The sequence below is a fragment of the Moschus berezovskii genome, chromosome 2 (assembly GCF_049115385.1).
Source record: "Moschus berezovskii isolate FMDL1 chromosome 2, NW_MosBer_1.0, whole genome shotgun sequence".
Classification (NCBI taxonomy): Eukaryota; Metazoa; Chordata; class Mammalia; order Artiodactyla; family Moschidae; genus Moschus; species Moschus berezovskii.
In genome coordinates, this window is record NC_142461.1 from 95971950 (window position 1) to 95986785 (window position 14836).

General features: G+C 35.6%; 1 protein-coding gene across 2 annotated transcripts in view; it reads left to right on the forward strand.

Moving 5' to 3' along the window:
• The first annotated feature begins 3096 nt into the window (after window positions 1-3096).
• Window positions 3097-14836, forward strand: part of GALNT13 (polypeptide N-acetylgalactosaminyltransferase 13) — a 663623-nt gene continuing 651883 nt past the window's right edge. For both annotated transcript variants that reach the window (XM_055398323.2, XM_088829452.1), the window contains exon 1: window positions 3097-3166. The gene's annotated coding sequence lies outside the window, so the exon portion shown is untranslated. The remainder of the gene's footprint in view (window positions 3167-14836) is intronic.

A 14836-nucleotide genomic window follows, 5' to 3' on the forward strand; every position in this document is an offset into this window, starting at 1 on the left:
AATGTTGATTTTCTAACTCTAAGGTGTATTCTGTGCAAGGAAAGAGTTTTCCAATTCTTCCTTATATACTTGATTCATTTATTTTATTTGTAATTTGTATTCTGTAATGGTTTAATTCTTTATGATAATTATTTATTCTGATTTTCTAACTTCCCAGATTTGACATGTGAGAATTTCTTTAAGCTGAGGCCAGGGTCCCTTTGAAACAGCCCTATCATTTATTTTTTCTACTTTTTGGCTGCTCTGCACACGGCATGTGGGATTTTAGTTCCCTCACCATTGATCAAATGCATGCCCGCTGCAATGGAAGCGTGGCGTCTTAGTGATGACCGCCGGGAAAATCCCAGCCCCGCTGTTTTAAAATGCCTTACTCCTCCCTGAGAAACAAACAAAAAAATGTCATCACCTTGAATTCTGTATCTTTTAAAATATTCTCCCTATGTTTGTGTTCTAATATGTCAGGATAGTTTTTCAACACTATCAGAGTTTCAGTGGACTTTCAGCTGGTGAATTTTATGTCACTCTTAGGACCTTTGTTTTCTTTTCTTCTCTCCCTCAGTTTCTAGACCCTTTAGATCACTGTAATACAGCTTGAAAGATACTTCTGTTAGAAATTGGTGTTTAATTTTCTGTTTACTGGTAATCTGACATTTTTATTGTCCTCCAACTTCTAGTTATGCTGAAGGCCTAAAATTTGTGTGTTTTTATTTGTTTTTGTTGGCTGTATATTTTACAGTATGTGTGGAAAGTTTCAGATTTAGGTGGCTATTATTACCACAACTACCTCAAATTCCAGACCCATATTTTTTAAGCATTCCACAAAACATATTGGTATTTGAAGTTATTTGCAATATGCCATGATGTAACCAGACTTTGTGGGCTGCATTGCTTTACCTTTAGTGGTCATCATTCTCTTAACCTAGATTATTTAAATTGAAGGCTTTTTTCTTTATTATTATAATTATTTTATTGAATAGCACACCTCTCAACTCAGGAGTTGTCTCTCTGAAAAAATGTGTCCATTGTAAACAAAAAAATTATGATTTGAGATGATTGAAACTTATGATTACGTACCAGTCAATTGTATTTTAAAAATTTCTCCTTTAGCTTTAAAAATTATCAGCTATGTATTTAAATACCTGGAAATTCAAGCCCATGACTTTAAAAAATATATATGTAGGTAGACATAAGGTATCTAATCAATAACATCTGATTATGACAATATCATGAAATGTAGTTAGAAGCAGTCACTTAGACTAATGAAATACGCTCTTGGAACATAATTCATATCATTCTTCCAGTTTCACTGCAAAGAGGTCTGATCATAGTTGGTAGGTAAGAGGGGGTTTGGATCAGGAGCAAAACATTCTGATGCTTGAAAATTGCAGAGTAGGAGAGAGTTTACAGATTAGGAATTAGATGAGTGCAGGAGGCATGTCTCACGCAAGAGCAGCAATCATTTTTATGCTCTCTGGAAGCTGTGAACCCAGACTTAAGATATATTTGCTCTTTCAAAAAAAACATAGAAATTAGGACTCTTATGAGAAATTGCTTGCTTTTGAACATTTTTTAATATTTTAAAATCATGGTGTAGAATTTAAAAAAAAATCTCCTTACACCAGTTTTGGTTGTTATGCCCCAGTTTGCAGCTTCTGCTCTGCATGAGATGTAGGGACTAGTAGGTGTTGTAGTGAGAAGAAATTGAGGTTGGAAGTGGCTGGCTGTAAGCCCAGGATCACTGCTTTTTAGCTGTGTCAAATTGGGCAAGTCATGCGATTAAGGTTAGTTTGAATTCTCTTGCCTAGGAGGATGACTATGCTACAGCATGAAGGAATACACAAATCTGCCAGTTGTTATAACTTTGTAATTCTGTTGAAACAATATGTGAATGTGAGTTTGTATCAGTGTCTTCTATTTTAACTCTGAGTTTTAAACTTAGAAAAATGAAATTTATAAAAATACAGGGTTTCATAAAATGTCTTGATTTACTTTTGACATTTACCTATGAACTCAGTAACTGTCTCTAGTTTCATCTTATTTCAGAAGTTCTCTGTTGAGCATTAGTACAATCATTCATTGCTGTGCAAGGTAGAGGTCAGTGCCATCCTCTTGTCTTTCACACACTAGAAAATCGATTAGTTAGATGTTCTACTCAGAATGCCTGTTCTGCTTGTTGAACTGTTGATTTGGTAAGCCGGTATTTCTGCCCCGTCCGACAAAGAACCAAATCTCTGGGCAGACTAGCTTCTGAGAACTAATGTCTCTCTAAAGATGCTTACTACCTAATATTTATTTGTGTGTTTGAGCTGTCGGAAACAACACATTGTACTTTGAAGGGTTACTTTAATTATCATTAAGTTTTGTTTTGTTTTATTTCATTTGGACACTTCTTTTTAAAACAGCATACCCAGAAGCAAAAAATTCATTTAAGTTTTGAAATATTTTGTACTTCGAAATTACTGTGCTTTCCCGTATATCTTTCCTTGAAACAAACATGTTAATTAATGAAATCTGATTAAATAACTTTCTGCTTATAATTGGCTTTCTGAAAAAAGAAAAGAAATGTTTGTTTATTTTTGTGAGGTGTGCAAGTGGCATGTCTGCGCTTTTCTCCGTACATAGTTTTCAGTTAGAATTGAAGCACATTTACAAAGTGAATCAGTGTAATTCTCTGAATAAATCAAGCAAAATTCTCTGACTCAGGGATCTTCATGTATTAGACAGAAGTACATTTTCAAAACTTGAATTATGTAACAACCACCTAAAAACTCCAACTAAATTCACTTACAAATACCTCATATTTTTGAATTGCTCTTACATTATTCTGCCTCATTCTGGGGGCCTGTGTTTCTTACACGGATTTCGAAAGTCCACATGCAGACTCATCTCAAGAGTGATGTGTAGGAGATTTGCACATAGTTGGGAACATTTCTGTTCATCAGCCCACTATAATATGCTAGATTTATAATCCATATTTTGCAAAACTTTATTTCAGTATGTTAAAATATGTGATGTCTGAATGAGTGTCAGTCTGGATTAGAGTTTCTGTGACCTTGGCAAATTGCTTACTCTTCTGTATTTCTTTCTTTTCACAGATGCATTTTGTAGGAGTATTCTGAGAATGAATGTTTGCAAATCATTCTGAAATTGCCAAGTGCCACATACAGTAAGTAATATGTATTTTTATTTTTCCACTCAATTGCAGTCATGCTGAATAAATTTGGCACACAATCATAAAAGAATACATTTCTATTTACAGTTCTTGATATTTGTGAATACTGAGGAAAAATGTATGTAAAAGAGAAAAATTTGAGCTATTTGCTAGTCTCAATTAAGTTGCATCATTTCATGATTTCTGATTTTACTTTTGTTCTATGTACATAACTGGTACATAATTTTTATCACTTATTATTTAAGTGAGGCTTTTTCCTTTTAATCATAATTTGAGAAGCATGTGGAAAAAAATTAGTGTTATTAGCCAGTGTTGCTATGGCAATTTTAAAGAGGAGTATTGAATTAAATATTTGGATTTTCTGAGGATTAAGTTTTGCTGTGTATCAGGGAGTTTATGTAGTTTGTCTTAATTCTCCCCCAAATATTTAAAGATCACTATTCTTATTCCCATTTTATGAATGAGAAAATTGAGATCCAAGATGTTTTAATACCTGCTCAGTATCTATTCAAAGTGAAGTCATTGGCTTTGATGAAAACACAGCCTTTTCAAAAAATATTACCTTCACCAATAACTTAGAAAAAGTAAAATTAATTTTAGTTAAGAATCTGAATATTTAAGAATACAAACATTTTCTAATTATTTGTTTGGATTTTTGTTTTGTGTAACCAATATCATAGAAGTGTTACAGATTTTTTTTTTCTTTCTGTATTGTCTGTCATGTCATTGCTTCCGTTTCAGATAATACTTCCAATTCCTGACTTAGATTGCTTTAACTAGTAGGAAATAAGTGAAAATAACTTGATTCTGAAAGGAAGTTTATAAGTTATCTAAATTATTCTTTGATAAAAAGTGTTCAGAATTAGACTTCTGAAGCTCTCTGAAAGTCCTATTTCATATACTGAAAAAAAACACACGAGTGCTCTTATATTATTATTTTAGAGTTGAAAGGAACCATAAGATCATAGGGTCCTAGCCTCCGTGAGCTCATATTCCTTGTTTGATGAACTGGGATAATCTGGCATACAATTCAAAATAAAATTTCCAAAAAATAGAGATACAATAATGGCAACATTGATATTTGTATGTTGTTTCACAGTATAACTACTTTTTCAAAAAGGTGGCATAGTGTAGTGTTTTAAGAATTTTGACTCTGGATTCAGACCACCTGGTTTTAAATTCTGGGTTTATCACTTATTCAGTGTTTCACCTATGTGACTTTGAATAAATTACTTAATATCTCTTTAAAATGGGTAAAAATTAGGAACTACCTAATTTGTGGTGAGTTTATACATGTAAACTATAGCACAGTTCCAACTGCATCGTTAATGGTCAATAAATGTACATGGTTATTACATTGGGACTGATTCATTTGGCTATTTAAAGTATGTATAAGCATCTTAACTTCATGATTACATCATATAAAATATACAACAAAATTACTTAGTGAATACTGTCAATTGATATGCTCAGAAAGAAACTAAACTTTAGCCTTCTTCATACACAGATCAAGATGCTCTTAGTAGCTGCTTTTCCTCCTTTGAACTTTTAGTGAAGAAGCAAACTATTTAGTCAAATGGAATGTATGTCCTATTCTGTGATGCTTGCAAATCTAGGCCCAAAGCGTGTTTGTGTGCTCTTTGAATTTGAGAGGTGGGGAATTTTGTGTTTATGGAATCTTAAATGCATGTTTTGAAGGAGGCCAGGAAAACTTATAGATACAGAATAAAGAAAATTGTTAAAATGATTGTCAAATAATTGGGAAAAGTCTCATCCAGTGTTTTGTTAATTCATGGAAATTGAAGAGCTATGGGCAAGAAAAAAAATCCAGTTAATCTAAGCAATAATATAATGAGGTAGGTATGTTATTCCCTCCATTCTTCATATGAGGAAAATGCACCACAGAAAGTTTAAATCTATCATTCATGGGAGCAAAGCTTGAAGTTGATCTAATTTTTTAATATAAATTTATTTATTCATATTTTGGCTGTGCTGGGTCAACAAAAAGCAAGGGCTTTTCTCTAGTTGCTGCTAGCAGGGGCTCCTCTTTAGTTGCAGTGCACAGGTTTCTCGCTGCAGTGGCTTCTCTTGCTGCAGAGTGGGGACTCTAAGATGCACAGACTTCCGTAGTTGTGACCCACAGGCTCAGTAGTTGTAGCTCTTGGACCCTGGAGCACAGGGTCAGTAGTTGTGGCCCTGTGATCCATATAGGATCTTCCCGGACCAAATATTGAACCCATGTCTCTTGTATTGGCAGGTGGATTCTTTATCACTGATCCACCAGGGTAGCCCTGATCTAATTTGTTTTATTGAAGCATAATTGGCATAAACATTGTATCTGTTTCAGGTGTACAATATGATTCATCATTTGTATATATTGCAAAATTATCACCACAGTAAGTTTAGTTAACATCTATCGCTATAGCTTATAAATTTTTTTCCTGTGATAAGGACTTTTAAGATTTACTCTTAGCAACTTTCAAATATGCTATAATTTTATTAATTATAGTCACCATGCTGTACATCACATTCCCATGACTTTTTTATTTTAGAGCTGGATGTTTATACTTTTGATCCTTATCACCTGTTTCTCCCACCCCTCACCTTCTCTTCTGGCAATCACCAATCTGTTCTCAGTATCTATGAATTTGGGTTGTTTTTAAATTCCACATGTAAATGAGATGATAATGGTATTTATCTTTCTCTGACTGACTTATTTCACTTAGCATAATACCCTCAAGGTCTGTTCATGCTGTTGCATATGGCAATATTTCATTCTTTTTCATGGCCAGATAGTATTCCACATACACCTGTGCATCACATATACACATCTTCTCTATCCATTCACTCACCAGTGGACACTTGTGTTGTTTTCATATCTTGACCATTGTAAAAAAAGCTGCAGAGATTGTGGGGTTGCATATATCTTTTCAAGTTAGCAGTTTCATTTTCTTCTGATAAATACCCTGAAATGGAATTGCTGGAGCATATGATATTATTATTTGTAATTTTTTGATAATCTTCCATGCTATTTTCCACAGTGGTTGCACGAATCTACATTTTTATCAACAGTGTATGTGGGTTTCCTTTTTTCCAAATTCTTGCCAGCATTTATTATTTCTTGTCTTTTTGATAGTAGCCATTCTAATATGTGTGAGGTGATACTTCATGTTGTTTTGACTAGCATTTTCCTGATAATTAGTGATATTGAGCATCCATTCCTGTGTTTCTTTACCATCTGTATGTCTTCTTTGAAAAAATGTCTATTTGAATCTTCTGTTTTTTTTTTTAAAGAGGTTGATCTAATGCTATAGCTTTTTTTCTTTATCCTCTTAATCCAATATTAAGCACTAAAATTCAGTGACTGGTTTTTCTTTATTTGCATAAAAACCTTACTCTTCAACCTCAGATCAGAGATATTAATTCTTTAGTAAATAAGTAGTTGATGATTGAATTTCAACTAAACAAATAACAATTGCCTTATACTAAATGTTGGTTGTGGCTTCCCTGGTGGCTCAGAGGATAAAGCGTCTTCCTGCAATGCAGGAGACCCGGGTTCGATCCCTGGGTTGGGAAGATCCCCTGGAGAAGGAAATGGCAAACCACTCCAGTATTCTTGCCTGGAGAAACCCATGGACAGAGGAGCCTGGTGGGCTACAGTCCATGGGGTCGCAAAGAGTCAGACATGACTGAGCGGCTTCACTTTCAAATGTTGGTAGGACCACTCAGCAACCCAAAGCTGCTTTGAGAAAATGCTGTTTGAATAAAGAAATCTTGGGGAAAAAAAAAGTTTCTTCCCTAAGGCCGTAGACCTATTTTATGCTTCTGTTAGTCTTACTTAGAATTTGAAGTTACTGGCCACACCCTTTTCTTGAAGTTCTTCAGCCACTTCATACAATGCTGCTGCTGCTGCTGCTAAGTCGCTTCAGTTGTGTCCGACTCTGTGCGATCCCATAGACAGCAGCCCACCAGGCTCCCCTGTCCCTGGGATTCTCCAGGCAAGAACACTGGAGTGGGTTGCCATTTCCTTCTCCAATGCAAGAAAGGGAAAAGGGAAAGTGAAGTTGCTCAGTTGTGTCCGACTCTTAGCGACCCCATGAACTGCAGTCTACTAGATTCCTCCGTCCATGGGATTTTCCAGGCAAGAGTACTGGAGTGGGTCGCCAGTGCCTTCTCCATCATACAATGCTGCTGCTGCTAAGTCACTTCAGTCGTGTCCGACTCTGTGTGACCCCATAGACGGAAGCCCACCAGGCTCCCCCGTCCCTGGGATTCTCCAGGCAAGAACACTGGAGTGGGCTGCCATTTCCTTCTCCAATGTGTGAAAGTGAAAAGTGAAAGTGAAGTCGCTCAGTCGTGTCCGATCCTTAGCGACCCCATGGACTGCAGCCTACCAGGCTCCTCCATCCATGGGATTTTCTAGGCAAGAGTACTGGAGTGGCTTGCCATTGCCTTCTCCGGTCATACAGTGCAGAGAAGTTCAAATTGGAGAGTCCATCTTGACTTAATCCTCTTCCCTATTCATAATTTTCAGGCGTGTCTGAGCTCAGGCACATCCTTTACAACACACCAGCCACACTGATACTTTCCCTTTCACTCATTAGTGATCTTCATTTTTTGCCATTTTAGTCACCTATCAATCCCAGTGCCTTTATACATCACCTCTTGAAATGAACCATTAGCAGCATTTTACCTGAGGGATATTTTCAAACTTCCTAGTATACAAAATATTTTTACTCTAAAGTCAGGTCTTTGGTTGTTTTCATACTCATCTTGGTTTCGAACAAAGGATTTAGAAAATATGTCTACTTTTGTTTTCCAGAATTGGTCTCTGAAAGACAAAGCTAGTGTACACATTTAGTATCTTTATTTCATTTAATTCAATAAATACTTGTCACATTCTACTATAATATGAGAGGCACTGTGTTGGTTATAAGAGTATGTAATTATTCAGTATCAATTTAGTCGTTCAGTCGTATCTGACTCTTAGCGACCCCATGGACTGCAGCAGGCCAGGCCTCCCTGTCCATCACCAACTCCTGGAGCTTGCTCAAACTCATGTCCATCGAGTTGATTATGCCATCCAACCATCTCATCCTTTGTCGTCCCCTTCTCCTCCTGCCTTCAATATTTCCCAGCATCAGGGTCTTTTCAGATGAGTCAGTTCTTCGCATCAGGTGGCCAAAGTATTAGAGTTTTAGTATCAGACCTTCCAATGAATATTCAGGACTGATTTCCTTTTGGATTGACTGGTTGGATATCCTTGCAGTCCAGGGGACTTTCAAGAGTCTTCTCCAACACCACACTTCAAAAGCATCAATTCTTTGATGCTCAGCTTTCTTTATGGTCCAACTCTCACATCCATAGATGACTAATGGAAAAACCATAGCTTTGAATAGACAAACCTTTGTTGGCAAAGTAATGTCTCTGCTTTTTAATATGCTGGCTAGGTTGGTCATAGCTTTTTTTCCAAGGAGCAAGCATCTTTTAATTTCATGGCTTCAGGAGGAGACAAAAAATGACTTTCAAGAAAATTTTGCTTGTAATTTGAAGAAATAAGATATACCTAGGCATAAAGAGGAGAAGGCAATGGCAAGCCACTCCAGTACTCTTGCCTAGAAAATACCATGGACGGAGGAGCCTGGTAGGATGCAGTCCATGGGGTCGCTACGAGTCAGACACGACTGAGCGACTTCACTTTCATGCGTTAGAGAAGGAAATGGCAACCCACTCCAGTGTTCTGCCTGGAGAATCCCAGGGATGGGGGAGCCTAGTGGGCTGCCGTCTATGGGGTCGCACAGAGTCGGACACGACTGAAGTGACTTAGCAGCAGCAGCAGCAGGCATAAAGAAAGCAAAGGATGTGGTATTAAGATATGATATCATCAAAATAGTCTAAATTAGTCAAATTAATAAAGTCATTTCAAATAATTTGAGGAATAATCAGAAAGGTTATATAAACATATATATATATATATATTTAAAATGAAGCGTTAGAGGAGATTTAAGAAAGGAGATGCAATTCTAAGCTGAACTGATTCAAGATTTCACCCTGGAGATTGTTATAGATATTTATGCAGGTGGAAAATACTAAGAGAGAAGTCAAGGGAATAGTATATCCAGGATTGGATGTGAAAAGGCATGCTTCACGTTTATTGAATGGCTAATTAGTTCATTTGACCACAGAATAATTTTTTTGTCTTGAACTGAAAGCAGATAACCCTGGAAAAAGAGGCTGAAGTGCATTGGTAGGAAATACTGATCATCAGAATTAGAAAGTTGAGTCTGATTAATAGGCAATTGACAAAACAAAGAGAATATTTCGTAAGGCCAATCATATGAATAAAAGTTTCTTATTTGAATATTAATCTGATATTCTCTTCACGATGGATTCCAGTTGTAGTCAGGAAGAACAACTTGCAGAAATATGTAGCACTATAAGAAGAACAAGATGAGGGTGAGACCAAGGTTGTAACAGTGGGAATGGAGAGAAAGGAATAGAGTGGGTGAGGTTTTAAAGCACATAGGGTCAGGGAGCAATAATAGTAATTAACACTTGTATAGCATTTGCTGTGTACCAGTCTCTGTTTTGGGCCTCCCCAGTGACTCAGTGGTTAAAAAAAAAAAAAACCCACTTGCCAATGCAGGAGACGTGGTTTAATCCCTGAGTCGGGACCGTCCCCTGGAGAAGGAAATGGCAACCCAATCCAATATTCTTGCCTGGGAAATCCCATGGACAGAGGAGCCTAGTGAGCTACAGTGCATAGAGCTGCAAAAAATCAGCTATGACTAAAGCAACTGAGCACGTACGTAGGCAGGCTCTGTTTTGGATGACTTGTATTTATTATTTAACTTAAACTTCAAACAACCGTGAATGGTAGGCACCAATGTCTTCCTCATTTGCACAATAGAAACTAAGGCAGAATCTAACTACATAAATTGTCCCAGGTCAGATAACTGGAAAATAGCAAGGATGGTACTTGAGCCTATCCAGTCAAACTCCAGGGGATCTGCAGTTAACCACTCTACATCATTCCTCTATAAAATAATCGAGATTTCCAGATTGACTGAACTGGAAAGTGACATTACCAACAGTCAAAGAAACAGATTTTTTTTTTTTTTTTTAGAGTTTGCCTTTTGTTTCGTTAAGTCTTTGGTAGGGAGAAAAATATTCTGACCTTTGGGGAGGAATTTCCCTATGGTGAGTGATGAATCTTATGTACATTTTCACTTCTATGCTGGGCAACAGGAACAGTGTAATTTATGATATTGTTAAATTATAAATTAGAATAGTAAATATGTCATCTTAATGTGATTTGTCTTCCTTCCTTAACAGAGCTTAAAATGAAACAAGGATGAAGTGCTGAATTAAAGATTTAGTATCTTGAGCCCATCAGATCAGTATTTCAGACTTAGTTTACCAATCATACTAAACAATAATTTTGACAAGGGAAAAAACTAACACCCAGCATAGGGAGTATCTCTCTTTTTCTATATTGCAGAAGTGGCATAATGCACTACTTAAGAGTATATGGACTCCAGAACCATACCAATGCATGGGTTCAGGTCTTAAAATGAGGCCTTGCACTGTGTGACTTGTGTAAACTACATAAGCTCTCTCTGCCTCAGTCTTTGCACCCCTGAAATGTGACACTAATGCCTTCAGAATACGTAAAGATTAACTAAGATAAGGTACTTACAGTGGCTCCTACCAGAGTAAATTCTCAGTAGATGTTAGTTATATTCATTGAACTTTATCTCACATACAGTTGACCCATGAACATCAAGGGAGGGAAGTTAGATGTGTCCGCTCTCATGGAGCTGCAAATCTGCCTTAAAAATAAAGGACTTGATAAATGATTCAACCAAAGGCAGGAACTTTAAACAGTTTGGATTAACAATCAGGATTCAAACACTAGTTCTTTTAATTTTACGTACTATGATTTCTGATGGAATACAAACTCTTTTCCATACTTAGTTAATTTAAAAATCTATGAAATGAAAATACAAGTACTATATTTATTTTTAAAAGTCTATGTAATTTATATATAGTTCAAACCCATGTTGGTCAAGGTTCAATTGTATATTTTTAATTTATAAACTTTAATTACAGAATTGTTGCTACTTTGAATTATTTTTGCTATGAATTTTTATGTATTAAGCATACAAAACAATAGCTTTTGTAAGCAAAGACCCATGCTTCCATCATATAGATCAAGAGATAAGACATTTTCTGCATTCCAGAAACTGCGTTTTATTCTCCAGAACATTTACCTGTTTTCCATCAATTCCCTGACAGATAACAGTTTTGTGACTTTGGCAGTAATTATTTCCTTGCTTTGCATGATAGTTTTAACCTTTCATTGCTGTTGTTCAGTCACTAAGTCACGTCCACCTCTTTTGCAACTCCATGGACTATAGCCTGCCAGACTCCTCTGTCTATGGGATTCTCCAGGCAAGACTGCTGGAGGGAGTTGTCATTTCCTTCTCCAAGTGATCTTCCCAACCCAGGGATCAAATCCACGTTTCTTTCATTGGCAGGTGGATTCTTTACCACTGAGCCACCAGCAAAGCCAGCGTTTCATTATGGTTCCTAAATATAGAATTTTAATTTAGCATGATTTATGTACATACATACAATACGTAGTCTTCTGTGTTTGATTTCCTATCCTGAACATGTATCTCTAAGTTTTATTAATTTTTTTTGGGTTCATCAATTCTTATTGCTACATGGTATTCCATTGTATACAAATATTCATAATATAAAAATATTCAGAATGTGCTCTTGATACACATTTGAGCTGTTTCTAGGTTTGGGAAATTATGAATAATACTGCTGTGAACATTCTTTTAAATGTTTATTGCTTCATATTTACATGCATTTATATTGGATATATATTCTCCAGTGAAATTGCTATTATATTTTATGCAAATTTTTAATTTTAGTAGATATTGCTAGTTTTCCAAAGCAGTTATACTAGGCTATACTCCAGTCAGTAGTATATGAGAATTCTGTTTCATCTTTACCAATACTTGATTTAATCAGTCCTTTTAATTTTAGCCATTCTGATGAACGTATAGTTTACATTTCCTTGTTGAAAAAGGCAGTCATGCTATATGGTTTAATTGCCATATGGTTATAATTGCCTATAAATTGTCTGTCCAGATGCTTTTGCTTATTTTCCTACTGGTTTCGTTTTTTTAAAACTAGTTATTATGTAGAAATTTCTTATATTTGAATTAAGAACACTGTATAAATTAAATAACTTTTTCTTCTCTGTGACTTGTTTTTTCAATTTCTTAATAGAGTTTTTTGATGAGGAAAAGCTTTAAATTTTAATATTGATTATATTTTTACATCTCTACATTTATATTTTTCCAGTTCAGTTGATTTTCATGAATGGTTTGAGGTAGAAGTGAAATCTTATTTTCCTTCCAAACAGATATCTAGTTGTTACAGAATCATACTGAAAATTCTCTCTTTTGCCTACTACTCTTCATTGCCAATATCATAGATTAAATATCCACATATCTGTGTTTGGGGGAAATTATTCTTTTTAATTGCTCTATTAGTCTCATCTTACTTCTTATGACAGTATTTTAACTATGGCTACTTTTTAATTATTCTTGTTATTCATTAAAACACATTCCCTGGCTTGCTTACTTGGCATGAAACCCTAAAGGTTCACTGATGTTGTTGAAATATATGTGGAATATAAGAAAGATGAATACATGAACAAACCAAGTCAAAACCAAACACATAGATATAGAGAATAGAGTAATGGCTACCAGTGGGGAAGGGAGGGTTTAGGGGAAGGTGATATGTGTAAAGGGGCTCAGGAGTATGGAAACTTATGGAACTAAACTTTTTAAATGGTAAGCACACTGTTGTGTGTACAGTGTGTTCAGAAGTAAAAATGCAATATTGTACACACAAAACATATAATTTTACATATCAATTAAAAATATCCTCCCATCATATTTTATTCAAGGAATCTTGACTTTGCCATGTTCCATATGAATTTTAGAATTATTATGTAAAGTATAACCAAAATGTTAGGGTTTTGGTTGGGATTGTATTCAATCTATTATTAAATGAATTCCTCAAGATTGAGCATGATTACAATATGACTTGACTCCTTTAATCTTTGAATATATATATATAAAGCATATGCTTTATTTATTTAGATCTTTTTGGTTTTCCTCAATCATACTTTCTGGCTTTCTGCATAGAAGTCTTACTCATTATGGTTAATTTGTTCCTAGAAGTTTTATGCAGCTTAATATTATTATGTATTACATATTTTTAAAATCTTAATTTTCTTTCTGCTTTTTATATAAAGAAATTAATTTTTCTACTGACCTTGCATATGACAAATAGTAACCTCACTTATTAATTCCAATATTTTTTGAATAGATTCTTTTGGATTTTCTACATAAAGAATTATGCTATGGTCAAAGATATCAGTATTTAATAGTTGTCAAGTTTTATACTTTTTTCACATCTTATTGAATTGGATAGAATGTTTAGAACAATACTGAATGAAAATGAAAAGAAAAAAGGACATTCTGTTGTTTTTCTCAAATCAAAGGGAAAACTTTCACCATTTTATTATTAAGAATGATCCTTATTATAGTGTCTTTTGTAAATATCATACACCAGATTAAGAAATTTATTTTAATTCTGATTTTGCTGGGATTATAAATAACAACTGAATTTTTCATTTCATCAAATGCTTCCTCTGTATCTACTGAGATTATCAAATGATTTTTCTTGTTTTCTTTGTTCATCTAACTGCTTACAATGAAGGATTTTTTTTAAGACTTCCAATTCCAGCAATAGTTCCTTGTGCTTCATGTGGGCCTAGAGGGCCAGAGAATTTTTCTCGACATTTGTCCTCTACCCTCCTAATGCTTGCAAAGCAGTTGTTGTCATTCAATCGCTCAGTCATGTCCTACTCTTTGCAACCCCATGGACTTCAGCACGCCTGGCTTCCATGTCCTTTACCATCTCCTGAAGCTTGCTCAAACTTGTGTCCATTGAGTCAGTGATGCTATCTAACCATCTTGTCCTCTGTCATCCACTTCTCCTCCTGCTTTCTATCTTTCCTAGCATCAGGGTCTTTTCCAACGAGTCAGCTATTCTCATCAGGTGGTCAAAGCCTCAGCTTTAGCATCAGTCCTTCCAGTGAATATTCAGGGTTGACTTTCTTTAGGATTGACTGGTTTGATCTCCTTGCAGTCCAAGGGACTCTCAAGAGTCTTTCTCCAACACCACAGTTCAAAAAAGCCTCATTTTTCAGCCTTCTTTATTGTCCTACTCTCACAGTCATACATGACTACCAGAAAAACCATAGCTTTGACTATGCAGGACTTTGTCAGCAAAGTGATGTTTCCTATTTTTAATACACTGTACTTCCTACACTTTGAAGTAGGAAGCCTCTTGTCCCATCTTGTCCCTCCCCCAGGGCTAGACTGCTGGCTTGTTACTTGTTGCCATGCTCCTGGTGGGGATGGGAAGGTTCAAGGATACATTATTCCAGTGTTAAACTTACAATGTTCTGTGCATCTGGGCCTTAGCTGTGTAGTTTTTTCAGTATTCCTCCCCATTCCTCTCATGATGTTCAAACTCTTAACTTGACTCTGTAGTTCTTTGGTGGGGACA